Genomic DNA, 12,055 nt, shown 5'->3' with positions numbered 1-12,055 from the left:
CGCGGGTAGCGCTGATGGTCTCATCGGCAGAGAAGCTTTCTCTAGCTGCCACCACCTCAGCACCGACGGCAGCGTCCACCTGTCCACCAACACCGCACCAGCGAGCGCCGGCCGCCCCAAAGAGCACCGGCAGGTCCTCACTCTCGTCCTCGCCACGAAAACGAGGACAGAGGACGGAATGTTGCACCCTGGCTGGGCAGCAACAGTTCGCCTTCCCCGGCATGGCTGGAGGGCGCCTCCGCCGCAGAGCTGGAGGATGGTTTCCACCCCCAGAAGCTGGAAGAAGAGGTGGCCCGCCGACCCGTGCGGGAGGTAGAGCTCTGGCTCGCCTCACCCTCCGCCCCAGCTAGGATGATGAAGATCCTTGAAGCTGAGGGTGGGGCAGAGGTCGCAGCCCGACTTGCTTCTCCCCACCATCAAACTGGTGGTCACCGTCTTGGGTGACCATCAACAAGGGGATGCAGCCGGGCTGCCTGATGAAAATCCTTGAAGCCGAGCGATGGCCGAAAGGTACCAACTTCCGCGAAGTTGCGTTCCTCCAATGACGACAAGACGAAAGCAACGCGGGCACTCCCCATCCGGGGGCTCGGAAGGTGGAAGGGCCCGATGCATGGGGAGAGTGCGAAGACATGGTCGCCATCCAAGGGGGTCGCCCTCTTTTAAAGGCGACTCTCCCCACTTGCGTCCTCAGCCTTCATGGACTGAGTCTTCACCAACACGCTCCAAGGTCCTCCCCCTACGACACGGGGGCTGGGTCCCACGCGTCATGCAAGCTGGCCCGGGACAGAAGGAGCCAAACCACCGCGCGCGGAGCGCACAACTGCCCAGCGGTTACAAGCACTCCTCCACTTTCGCCCAGACCAGCGGGTGAAAGGGCGGACCGCCATGCAGGCGGCATGCAACCGCACCAAGGGGGCGCACCCTTTCGACTTCGACGCGTCCAGCATGGAGGCCCAGGCCCACACGTCATGTAACCGGCGTGCCGGTTACTACGTGCGAGAAACTGCACCGCCACTTGCGCCAGTACCGCGCCTTCTCGACTGCGGAACCGGTGCCGCGACTCGAGGCAACCCTGCGCATGGCCCAACAGTGCCAACCGAGCACATCGGTCACGAGTCAGTCAGCCGCGGGAGAAGGCGCGACGGTCGATATGGCCAAAAGTGGGCCGACAGTAATGGCGACAGCAGGCGGGCGGAAGCAGCAGTCAAGTCGTCTGCAGGCTCACGTCCCCTCCTAGGATAGCGAGAGAGCCCTCTCCCACGGCGTGAAGACAACACACCCATGTTCCGTTCCTCGAACGGCTCACGCACGCACAACGGCTGCCCCGCTAACCACTCGTCCCGTCGCATTAACTCTACGGCAGAACTGGCGACACCTTTTGTCGGGGACCATAATTAGGGGTACCCTCAAGACGCCTAATTCTCAGCTGGTAACCCCCATCAGCATAAAGCTGCAAAGGCCTGATGGGCACGATTAAGTCAGGGATCAGTCCACACGAGTGACTCGATCACGCTTCACCCGAGCCTAGCCTCGGCCGAAGGCAGCCGACCTCGAGAGACTTCCGTCTCGCCCGAGGCCCCCTTTTTATGGCGGACACATCACCGGCTTGCCCAAGGCCTTGGCTTCGCTCAGAAGCAACCTTGACTAAATCACCACACCGACTGACCAAATTGCAGGGGCATTTAACGCAAAGGTGGCCTGACACCTCTATCCTGACACGCGCCCCCGGCAGAGCGAGGTGACCGCCGTCACTCCACCGCTCCACTGGCCAGTCTGACAGAAGGACAGCGCCGCCTGCGCCACTCCGACTGCAGTGCCACTCGACAGAGTGAGTCTGACAGGCAACTAGGCCTTGCCGAAGGCGCCACGGCGAACTCCGCTCCGCCCGACCCCAGGGCTCGGACTCGGGCTAAGACCCGGAAGACGGCGAACTCCGCTCCGCCCGACCCCAGGGCTCGGACTCGGGCTAAGACCCGGAAGACGGCGAACTCCGCTCCGCCCGACCCCAGGGCTCGGACTCGGGCTAAGACCCGGAAGACGGCGAACTCCGCTCCGCCCGACCCCAGGGCTCGGACTCGGGCTAAGACCCGGAAGACGGCGAACTCCGCTCCGCCCGACCCCAGGGCTCGGACTCGGGCTAAGACCCGGAAGACGGCGAACTCCGCTCCGCCCGACCCCAGGGCTCGGACTCAGGCTAAGACCCGGAAGACGACGAAACTCCGCCTCGCCCGACCCCAGGGCTCGGACTCCGCCCTGGCCTCGGCCGGACGACTTCCGCCTCGCCCGACCCCCTGGCTCGGGCTCGGCCACGGCAACTGAAGGCATGACTCAACCTCGGCTTCGGAGGAAACCCCATGTCGCCCTGCCTAGAGCACAGACCGCCACGTCAACAGGAAACGTCATCATCACCCTACCCCGAATCGACTCGGGTCACGGAGAACAAGACCGGCGTCTCGTCCGGCCAGCTCCGCCAGAGGGGCAATGATGGCGCTCCACGAGCTCTATGACGACGGCGGCCCCCAGCTCTCTTACGGCAGCAGGACAACGTCAGCAGGGACTCGACCGCTCCAACAGCTGTCCCTCCATCAGGCTCCGCCGCACCACCGATAGCCACGACATCACGCCAGCAGGATGCCCAGATCTCTCCGGCTGCCACATCGGCATGTACCTAGGGCACTAGCTCTCCCTCCGCTAGACACGTAGCACTCTGCTACATCCCCATTGTACACCTGGGTCCTCTCCTTACGACTATAAAAGGAAGGACCAGGGCCTTCTCAGAGAAGGTTGGCCGCGCGGGACCGAGGACGGGACAGGCGCTCTCTTGGGGCCGCTCGCTTCCCTCACCCGCGTGGACGCTTGTAACCCCCCTACTGCAAGCGCACCTGACCTGGGCGCGGGACGAACACGAAGGCCGCGGGACTTCCACCTCTCTCACGCTCGGCTCCAGCCGCCTCGCCTCTCCCCCCTCCGCGCTCGCCCACGCGCTCGACCCATCTGGGCTGGGGCACGCAGCACACTCACTCGTCGGCTTAGGGACCCCCCTGTCTCGAAACGCCGACAGTTGGCGCGCCAGGTAGGGGCCTGCTGCGTGCTGACGAATAGCTCCCCGTCAAGCTCCAGATGGGCAGTCTCCAGCAACCTCTCTGGCCCGGGACGGTGCTTCGTTTCGGGGCTCTCGAGTTCATGTCCTTCGACGGCAGCTACGACATGATACTTCTTCCACCGCCGTGCGACCACGACAATGGCGGCCGACAACCCGCCCGCCGGCGGCGGAATCGACGACGTCTACCCCGCGTGGTGGAAAAGCAACATTCGGGCTCGCTCCGTTCTCTCCCCCGCCAACGGAGGAGGAGGCGGGGCCGTCAAGGCCAGACGGGAGGCCACGCTTCGCCGGCCGTCAAGCGAATCGACGCCCCCGACGCCCCGACGGAAGGCACGCCGGACATCGACCTCGCGTTCAAGACGGAGGCAAGCGCCGTCCCCCGCGGCACGATGACCCCGAGCAAGAAGACGACGCCGGCGCGCTCGCGGAAAGCCTGCAGGACGTCGCCCTCGAACCAGAGATGACGGCGCAACCAGACCCCGATGTGACTACGTCGCTCCTCGTCGACCAAAAGGTAACGACTAACTCCCATCTTGTGTCATTTCGACTCGGCCTCAACCCGCCAAACGACCTCGTTTTGGCGGGCGCCCTCATTGAGGCGAGTGCAACCCCACTGAGGTTCTGTATGCGATCGCCTTGGGACCGACTGACGGACGTCTCGACCTACGGGCCCTCTGGGTCCGAGGAAGATGACGATCCCAGCATCGGTTGGGATTTCTCCGGACTTGGCAACCCCAGTGCCGTGCGGGACTTCATGGCCGCATGTGACTACTGTCTGTCCGACTGTTCCGATGCAAGCCACAGCCTTGGCGACGAGAGCTGCGGCCCAAGCCGCGAATGTTTCCACATCGAGCTAGGGAATCCCACCGAAGGCAACCATCTTGGCGTGCCGGAGGATGGTGATCTCCCTAGGCCGGTGCCTCGCGCCGACATCCCACGGGAGCTAGCTGTGGTCCCCGCTCCGGCGGGGGGGTACGACCCACAACTCGAGCAAGTCCGCGAGGCGCAGGCTAGGCTCAACGAGGGAACGGGAGCGCTTGAGCCGATCCGTCGGGACGTCGGACAGGCATGGGTGGGCCAACCCCTGGCCGGAGAAATATGTCATCTGCCCCAAGGTCTCCAGCACCGCGTCGCCAACGACGTCAGGATCAGGCCGCCGCCCGCATCCAGCGGGGTCGGTCAGAACCTGGCAACCGCAGCAATGCTCATCCGCGCGATGCCGGAGCCGTCAACCACCGAGGGTCGGCGGATCCAGGGAGAACTCAAGAATCTCCTGGAAGGCGCCGCGGCCCGGCGGGCCGAGAGCACTGCATCCCAAAGGCAAGGATATCCCTCGGAACCTCATGCCGCGACTTCCCGATTCATGCGGGAAGCCTCGGTCTACACCGGGCGCACGCGCAACACCGCGCCTGCGGCCCCGGGCCACCTCGGCAACGAGCACCATCGACGCGACCGTCGGGCTCACCTCGACGAAAGGGTGCGCCGAGGCTATCACCCCAGGCGTGGGGGACGTTACGACAGCGGGGAGGATCGGAGTCCTTCGCCCGAACCACCCGGTCCGCAGGCTTTCAGTCGGGCCATCCGACGGGCGCCATTCCCGACCCGGTTCCGACCCCCGACTACTATCGTAAAGTACTCGGGGGAAACGAGACCGGAGCTGTGGCTCGCAGACTACCGCCTTGCCTGCCAACTGGGTGGAACGGACGACGACAACCTCATCATCCGCAACCTCCCCCTGTTCCTCTCCGACACTGCCCGTGCCTGGTTGGAGCACCTGCCTCCGGGGCAGATTTCCAACTGGGACGACTTGGTCCAAGCCTTCGCTGGCAATTTCCAGGGCACATACGTGCGCCCCGGGAATTCCTGGGACCTTCGAAGCTGCCGGCAACAGCCGGGGGAGTCGCTCCGGGACTACATCCGGCGATTCTCGAAGCAGCGCACCGAGCTGCCCAACATCACCGACTCAGATGTCATCGGCGCGTTCCTCGCCGGCACCACTTGCCGCGACCTGGTGAGCAAGCTGGGTCGCAAAACCCCCACCAGGGCGAGCGAGCTGATGGACATCGCCACCAAGTTCGCCTCCGGCCAGGAGGCGGTCGAGGCTATCTTCCGAAAGGACAAGCAGCCCCAGGGCCGCCCGTCGGAAGAAGCTCCCGAGACGTCTGCTCCGCGCGGCGCCAAGAAGAAAGGCAAGAAGAAGTCGCAATCGAAACGCGACGCCGCAGACGCGGACCTTGTCGCCGCCGCCGAGTATAAGAACCCTCGGAAGCCCCCCGGAGGTGCAAACCTCTTCGACAAGATGCTCAAGGAGCCGTGCCCCTACCATCAGGGGCCCGTCAAGCACACCCTCGAGGAGTGTGTTATGCTTCGGCGTCATTTCCACAGGGCCGGGCCACCCGCCGAGGGTGGCAGGGCCCGCGACGACGACAAGAACGAAGATCACCAAGCAGGAGAATTCCCCGAGGTCCGCGACTGCTTCATGATCTACGGAGGGCATGCGGCGAATGCCTCGGCTCGGCACCGCAAGCAAGAGCGCTGGGAGGTCTGCTCGGTGAAGGTGGCGGCGCCAGTCTACCTAGACTGGTCCGACAAGCCCATCACTTTCGACCGAGCCGACCACCCCGACCATGTGCCGAGCCCGGGGAAATACCCGCTCGTCGTCGACCCCGTTGTCGGCGATGTCAGGCTCACCAAGGTCCTGATGGATGGGGGCAGCTGCCTCAACATCATCTACGCCGAGACCCTCAAGCTCCTGCGCGTCGATCCGTCCACCGTCCGAGCAGGCGCTGCGCCCTTCCACGGGATCATCCCTGGGAAGCGCGTCCAGCCCCTCGGGCGACTCGACCTCCCAGTCTGCTTCGGGACACCCTCCAACTTCCGAAGGGAGACCCTGACGTTCGAAGTGGTCGGGTTCCGAGGAACCTACCACGCCATGTTAGGGAGGCCATGCTACGCGAAGTTCATGGCCGTCCCCAACTACACCTACCTGAAGCTCAAGATGCCGGGCCCCAACGGGGTCATCACCGTCGGCCCCACGTACAAACACGCGTTCGAATGCGACGTGGAGTGCGTGGAGTACGCCGAGGCCCTCGCCGAGTCCGAGGCCCTCATCGCCGACCCGGAGAACCTCTCCAAGGAGGTCCCAGACGTGAAGCGCCATGCCGGCAGCTTCGAGCCAGCGGAGACGGTCAAGGCCGTCCCCCTCGGCCCCAGTGGCGACACCACCGAGCAGATCCGGATCGGTCCCGGGCTCGACCCCAAATAGGAAGCAGTGCTCGTCGACTTCCTCCGCGCAAAACGCCGACGTCTTTGCGTGGAGTCCCTCGGACACGCCCGGCATACCGAGGGATGCCGCCGAACACTCGCTGGATATTTGGGCCGGGGCCCGACCCGTCAGACAGCCTCTGCGCCGATTCGACGAGGAGAAGCGCAGAGCGATTGACGAAGAGATCCACAAGCTAATGGCGGCAGGGTTCATCAAAGAGGTATTCCATCCCGAATGGCTTGCCAACCCTGTGCTTGTGAGGAAGAAAGGGGGGAAATGGCGGATGTGTGTAGACCACACTGGTCTCAACAAAGCATGTCCGAAGGTTCCCTACCCTCTGCCTCGCATCGACCAAATCGTGGATTCCACTGCTGGGTGCGAAACCCTGTCCTTCCTCGATGCCTACTCGGGGTATCACCAGATCCGGATGAAAGAGTCCGACTAGCTCGCGACTTCTTTCATCACGCCGTTCGGCATGTACTGCTACGTCACCATGCCGTTCGGCCTGAGGAATGCAGGCGCGACGTACCAGCGGTGCATGAACCATGTGTTTGGCGAACACATCGGTCGCACAGTCGAGGCCTACGTCGATGACATCGTAGTCAAGACACGGAAGGCTCCCAACCTCCTTTCCGACCTTGAAGTGACATTCCGGTGTCTCAAGGCGAAAGGAGTCAAGCTTAGTCCTGAGAAGTGTGTCTTCGGGGTGCCCCGAGGCATGCTCCTAGGGTTCATCGTCTCTGAGCGAGGCATCGAGGCCAACCCGGAGAAGATCGCGGCCATCACCAGCATGGGGCCCATCAAGGACTTAAAAGGGGTACAGAGGGTCATGGGATGCCTCGCGGCCCTGAGCCGCTTCATCTCACGCCTCGGCGAAAGAGGTCTGCCCCTGTACCGCCTTTTAAGGAAAGCCGAGTGTTTCGTTTGGACCCCTGAGGCCGAGGAAGCCCTCGGCAACCTAAAGGCGCTCCTTACAAAGGCGCCAGTCTTGGTGCCGCCGGCGGACGGAGAAACCCTCTTGGTCTACGTCGCCGCGACCACTCAGGTGGTTAGCGCCGCGATTGTGGTCGAAAGGCAGGAGGAAGGGCATACATTGCCCGTTCAGAGGCCGGTTTACTTCATCAGCGAAGTGCTGTCCGAGACTAAGATCCACTACCCACAAGTTCAAAAGCTGCTGTATGCTGTGATCCTGACGAGGCGGAAGCTACGACACTACTTCGAGTCCCATCCGGTGACTGTGGTGTCATCCTTCCCCCTGGGGGAGATCATCCAGTGCCGAGAGGCCTCGGGCAGGATCGCAAAGTGGGCAGTGGAGATCATGGGCGAAACGATCTCGTTCGCCCCTCGGAAGGCCATCAAGTCCCAAGTGTTGGCGGATTTCGTGGCTGAATGGGTCGACACCCAACTACCAACGACTCCGATCCAACCGGAGCTCTGGACCATGTTTTTCGACGGGTCGCTGATGAAGACGGGGGCCGGTGCGGGCCTGCTCTTCATCTCGCCCCTCGGAAAGCACTTGCGCTACGTGCTGCGCCTCCACTTCCCGGCGTCCAACAATGTGGCCGAGTACGAAGCTCTGGTCAACGGATTGCGGATCGCCATCGAGCTAGGGGTCAGACGCCTCGACGCCCGCGGTGATTCGCAGCTCGTCATCGACCAAGTCATGAAGAACTCCCACTGCCGCGACCCGAAGATGGAGGCCTACTGCGACGAGGTTCGGCGCCTGGAAGACAAGTTCTTCGGGCTCGAGCTCAACCATATCGCTCGGCGCTACAACGAAACCGCAGACGAGCTGGCGAAGATAGCCTCGGGGCGAACGACAGTCCCCCCGGACGTCTTCTCCCGGGATCTGCATCAACCCTCCGTCAAGCTCGACGACGCGCCCGAGGTATCCTCGGCTCAGCCCGAGGTACCCTCGGCTCAGCCCGAGGTACCCTCGGCTCAGCCCGAGGTACCCTCGGTTCAGCCCGAGGCACCCTCGGCCCAGCCCGAGGTACTCTCGGCCCCCGAGGGCGGGGCATTGAACGTCGAGGAAGGGCAGAGCGGGGCCACGCCAGACCAGGATTGGCGGGCCCCGTACCTGCAATATCTCCGTCGAGGAGAGCTACCCCTCGACCAAGTCGAGGCTCGGCGGGTAGCGCGACGCGCCAAGTCATTCGTCTTGCTGGGCGACGAAGAGGAGCTCTACCATCGCAGCCCCTCGGGCATCCTCCAGCGATGCATCTCCATCGCCGAAGGTCGGGAACTGCTGCAAGAAGTACACTCGGGGGCTTGCGGCCACCACGCAGCACCCCGAGCCCTTGTTGGAAATGCTTTCCGGCAAGGCTTCTACTGGCCAACGGCGGTGGCTAACGCCACTAGAATTGTCCGCACCTGCGAAGGGTGCCAATTCTATGCGAAGCGGACACACCTGCCCGCTCAGGCTCTGCAGACAATACCCATCACCTGGCCCTTCGCTGTATGGGGTCTGGACCTCGTCGGTCCCTTGCAAAAGGCGCCCGGGGGCTACACGCACCTGCTGGTCGCCATCGACAAATTCTCCAAGTGGATCGAGGTCCGACCTCTGAACAGCATCAGGTCCGAGCAGGCGGTGGCATTCTTCACCAACATCATCCATCGCTTCGGGGTCCCGAACTCCATCATCACCGACAATGGCACCCAGTTCACCGGCAAAAAATTCTTGGATTTTTGCGAGGATCACCATATCCGGGTAGACTGGGCCGCCGTGGCTCATCCCATGTCGAATGGGCAAGTAGAGCGTGCCAACGGCATGATTCTACAAGGGCTCAAGCCTCGGATCTACAACGACCTCAACCAGTTCGGCAGGCGATGGATGAAGGAACTCCCCTCGGTGGTCTGGAGCCTAAGGACGACGCCGAGTCGTGCCACGGGCTTCACGCCGTTTTTCCTGGTCTACGGGGCTGAAGCTATCCTGCCCACTGACCTGGAATACGGCTCCCCAAGGGCGAGGGCCTACACCGAGCAAAGCAACCAAGCCAGCCGAGAGGAATCGCTGGACCAGTTGGAGGAAGCTCGGGACAGGGCCTTACTACACTCGGCGCGGTACCAACAGTCCCTGCGACGTTACCACGCCCGAGGGGTCCGGTCCCGAGAACTCCAGGTGGGCGACCTGGTGCTTCGGCTGCGACAAGACGCCCGAGGGAGGCACAAGCTCACGCCCCCCTGGGAAGGGCCGTTCGTCATCGCCAAAGTTCTGAAGCCCGGAACATACAAGCTGGCCAACAATCAAGGCGAGATCTACGGCAACGCTTGGAACATCAAACAGCTACGTCGCTTCTACCCTTAAGATGTTTTCAAGTTGTTCACATACCTCGCACCTACGCAAAGTTTAGTTGTCAAGGAAGGGTCGGCCTAGCCTCGGCAAAGCCCGACCCTCCCTCGGGGGCTAAAAGGGGGGAGACCCCCTCTGCGTCGAATTTTTTCCTCGAAAAAGGACCTCTTTTTAGCAGGATTTCTTCCGTGCTTCTTGACTACTTTGGAAAGCGGATCCTGGAAACGACGAGGTACACGTAAGCAGCCAAGGCTGACCGAGCCGAGGGACTCCTACGCCTCCGGGATACGGATACCTCACTCGTCCCCTTCTGCGATAAGTAACTTGCGCTCGGATAAAGCGACTCCGTGGACCGAACGAGTCATCACGTTCGGAAGCTCTCCTGCCGAAGCAGTCCTTCAAGCTTTCTCGACTAAATCGGGGACAGGGCCTCATGGACGGGTGAAAGTACGCGTAAGCGGCAAGGCCGACCGAGCCGAGGGATTCCCACGCCTCTGGGATACGGATACCTCACTCGTCCCTTCCGCGAAAAGAAACTCTCGCTCACACAAACATCCCTATTACCGACAGAGTCCAGATGCTCGGAACAAGAGGAAAAAAGGACGCAGCTTCGCAAGCGCGGCGAGGGCGTGTTCTTCTGGCCTCGGCGGCCGTAGAAAGCGCACGCTACAAGATGATCTGATCCTGCAGGCTCGGGTCTTCACGCCGAGGGGAGCCGTAGCACCCTCGGCATCGACGACGTCTACAACAAAGCCCGACCCAGCCTCGGGCGGCGCCGAGGTCCAGGGGCACCTCCGGGAATCCGGCCCGAGCAGGCGGCTCAACCGGTTACCCCTGGGGCCTCGGGCAACCGGCTTCCAAGGGCGCTAGCCCGATCCGAGGCCTCGACTGACCGACTTGGGCGTCGGCACCGCTGACGGGCGACACGGCTAGGCTCCGGCCAACCAGGTTCCCCATTCTCGAGCCAACTCCGCCTCTGTTCATACTGATATCGCTACCCCCGGCCTCGATCCACCAAAGGGCGGCCGAGGGGTCCCTTCAACTAAGCTAGAAGAGCCTCACGTAACAAGGCCGAACGGGCCGAGGGATTCCTACGCCTCCGGGATACGGATACCTCACCCGTCACCTTGACACGGGGCAACTCATGCTTGGTAAAGCGATTTAGATAATAAAACAGGCGAGACTTAGTGCTTGGAAATGAGGAAAAAACACGGCTCCGTGCCAAAATTACATACACGTTCAGGCCTCGACAGCCACAATGAACGAACTCACTGGCATACGAGATGCCACTACCAACGGAACTCCGGTTCCCCCCTCCGCAGGTACGAACGACCCCACTCCATGGGGAAGGCCTGCGGAGCCACAGAAGACCGATGGCTGGCTCGCCGCCGCCCGTCCTGACTGCGGCAACAGTGGGTCGGCGCTGCTGCGGTCTTGTCCCTGCCCCCGCCGACGCTCGAGGGGCAAGCACGCCGGCGCGGTGGCCCGGGGCGCGGGCGGTGGCAGTGATCCCGTCGGTGACGGGGACTTCTCGAGCCGCCTCCGCACCGGCGCCGATGGCAGGGGGCACCAGCCCCCCGGCAGATCCCCACTCAAATCCTCCCGGACGAGTGGGGGCGCCGGCCACTGCACAAGGCCGCCGTCCCAGTGCAAAAGCAGGACCACCCCAGAACACGAACGCCGCCCTAAAGGCGCGCGGAATCCTGGGTGGTCCTCCTATGCACGCGCTGCGGCGCCCACCCTCCGGCAGGAGGGGCCGCCGGAAGCCCGGCCGACAACTCCGACACGCTGGAGGTGACGACGCCCGCCGTCGTTCAGCCCCTCGTTATCGAAGTCCGCGCCGTCCGCAGGGCCAGCGAGCGCCTCCACCCCCAAACGCCGTGGGAAGGGGCGACCCGCGGACCCGCGCGGAAGGTAGAGCGCCGGCTCGGCATGACTCCCGCCCCAGCGGGGATGATGAACATCCTTGAAGCTGAGGGTGGGACCAAGATTGCAGCCTGGCTTGCTCTTCCCCACCTAGAAACCGGCGGTCACCATCCTGGGTGATCGTCGGCATGGGGGTACGGCCGGGCCGGCTGATGAAAATCCTTGAAGCCGAACGATGGCTGAGAGGTACCAACTCCCATGGAGTTGCGTTCCTCCAACGAGGAGGCGGAAAGGCGGCGGATATCCCCCATCCGGGGGCTTGGAAGACGGGAAGACCCGGCGCTTAAGGGAGGAAGAAGACATGGTCGCCTTACGAAAGGAGCCTCCCTCCTTTTAAAGGCAACTCCCCCTACGTGCGCCCCCAGGCGCCGCGGGCCGAGTCTTCTCCAACACGCTCCAAGGCCCTCCCCTGCGACTCGGGGGCTGGGTCCCGCATGTCATGCAAGCCGGCTCAGGGCAGAAGAAGCCA

This window comes from Zea mays, chromosome 3 (genome assembly GCF_902167145.1).
Source record: "Zea mays cultivar B73 chromosome 3, Zm-B73-REFERENCE-NAM-5.0, whole genome shotgun sequence".
In the NCBI taxonomy this organism is placed as follows: Eukaryota; Viridiplantae; Streptophyta; class Magnoliopsida; order Poales; family Poaceae; genus Zea; species Zea mays.
This window is presented reverse-complemented; position numbering follows the sequence as displayed.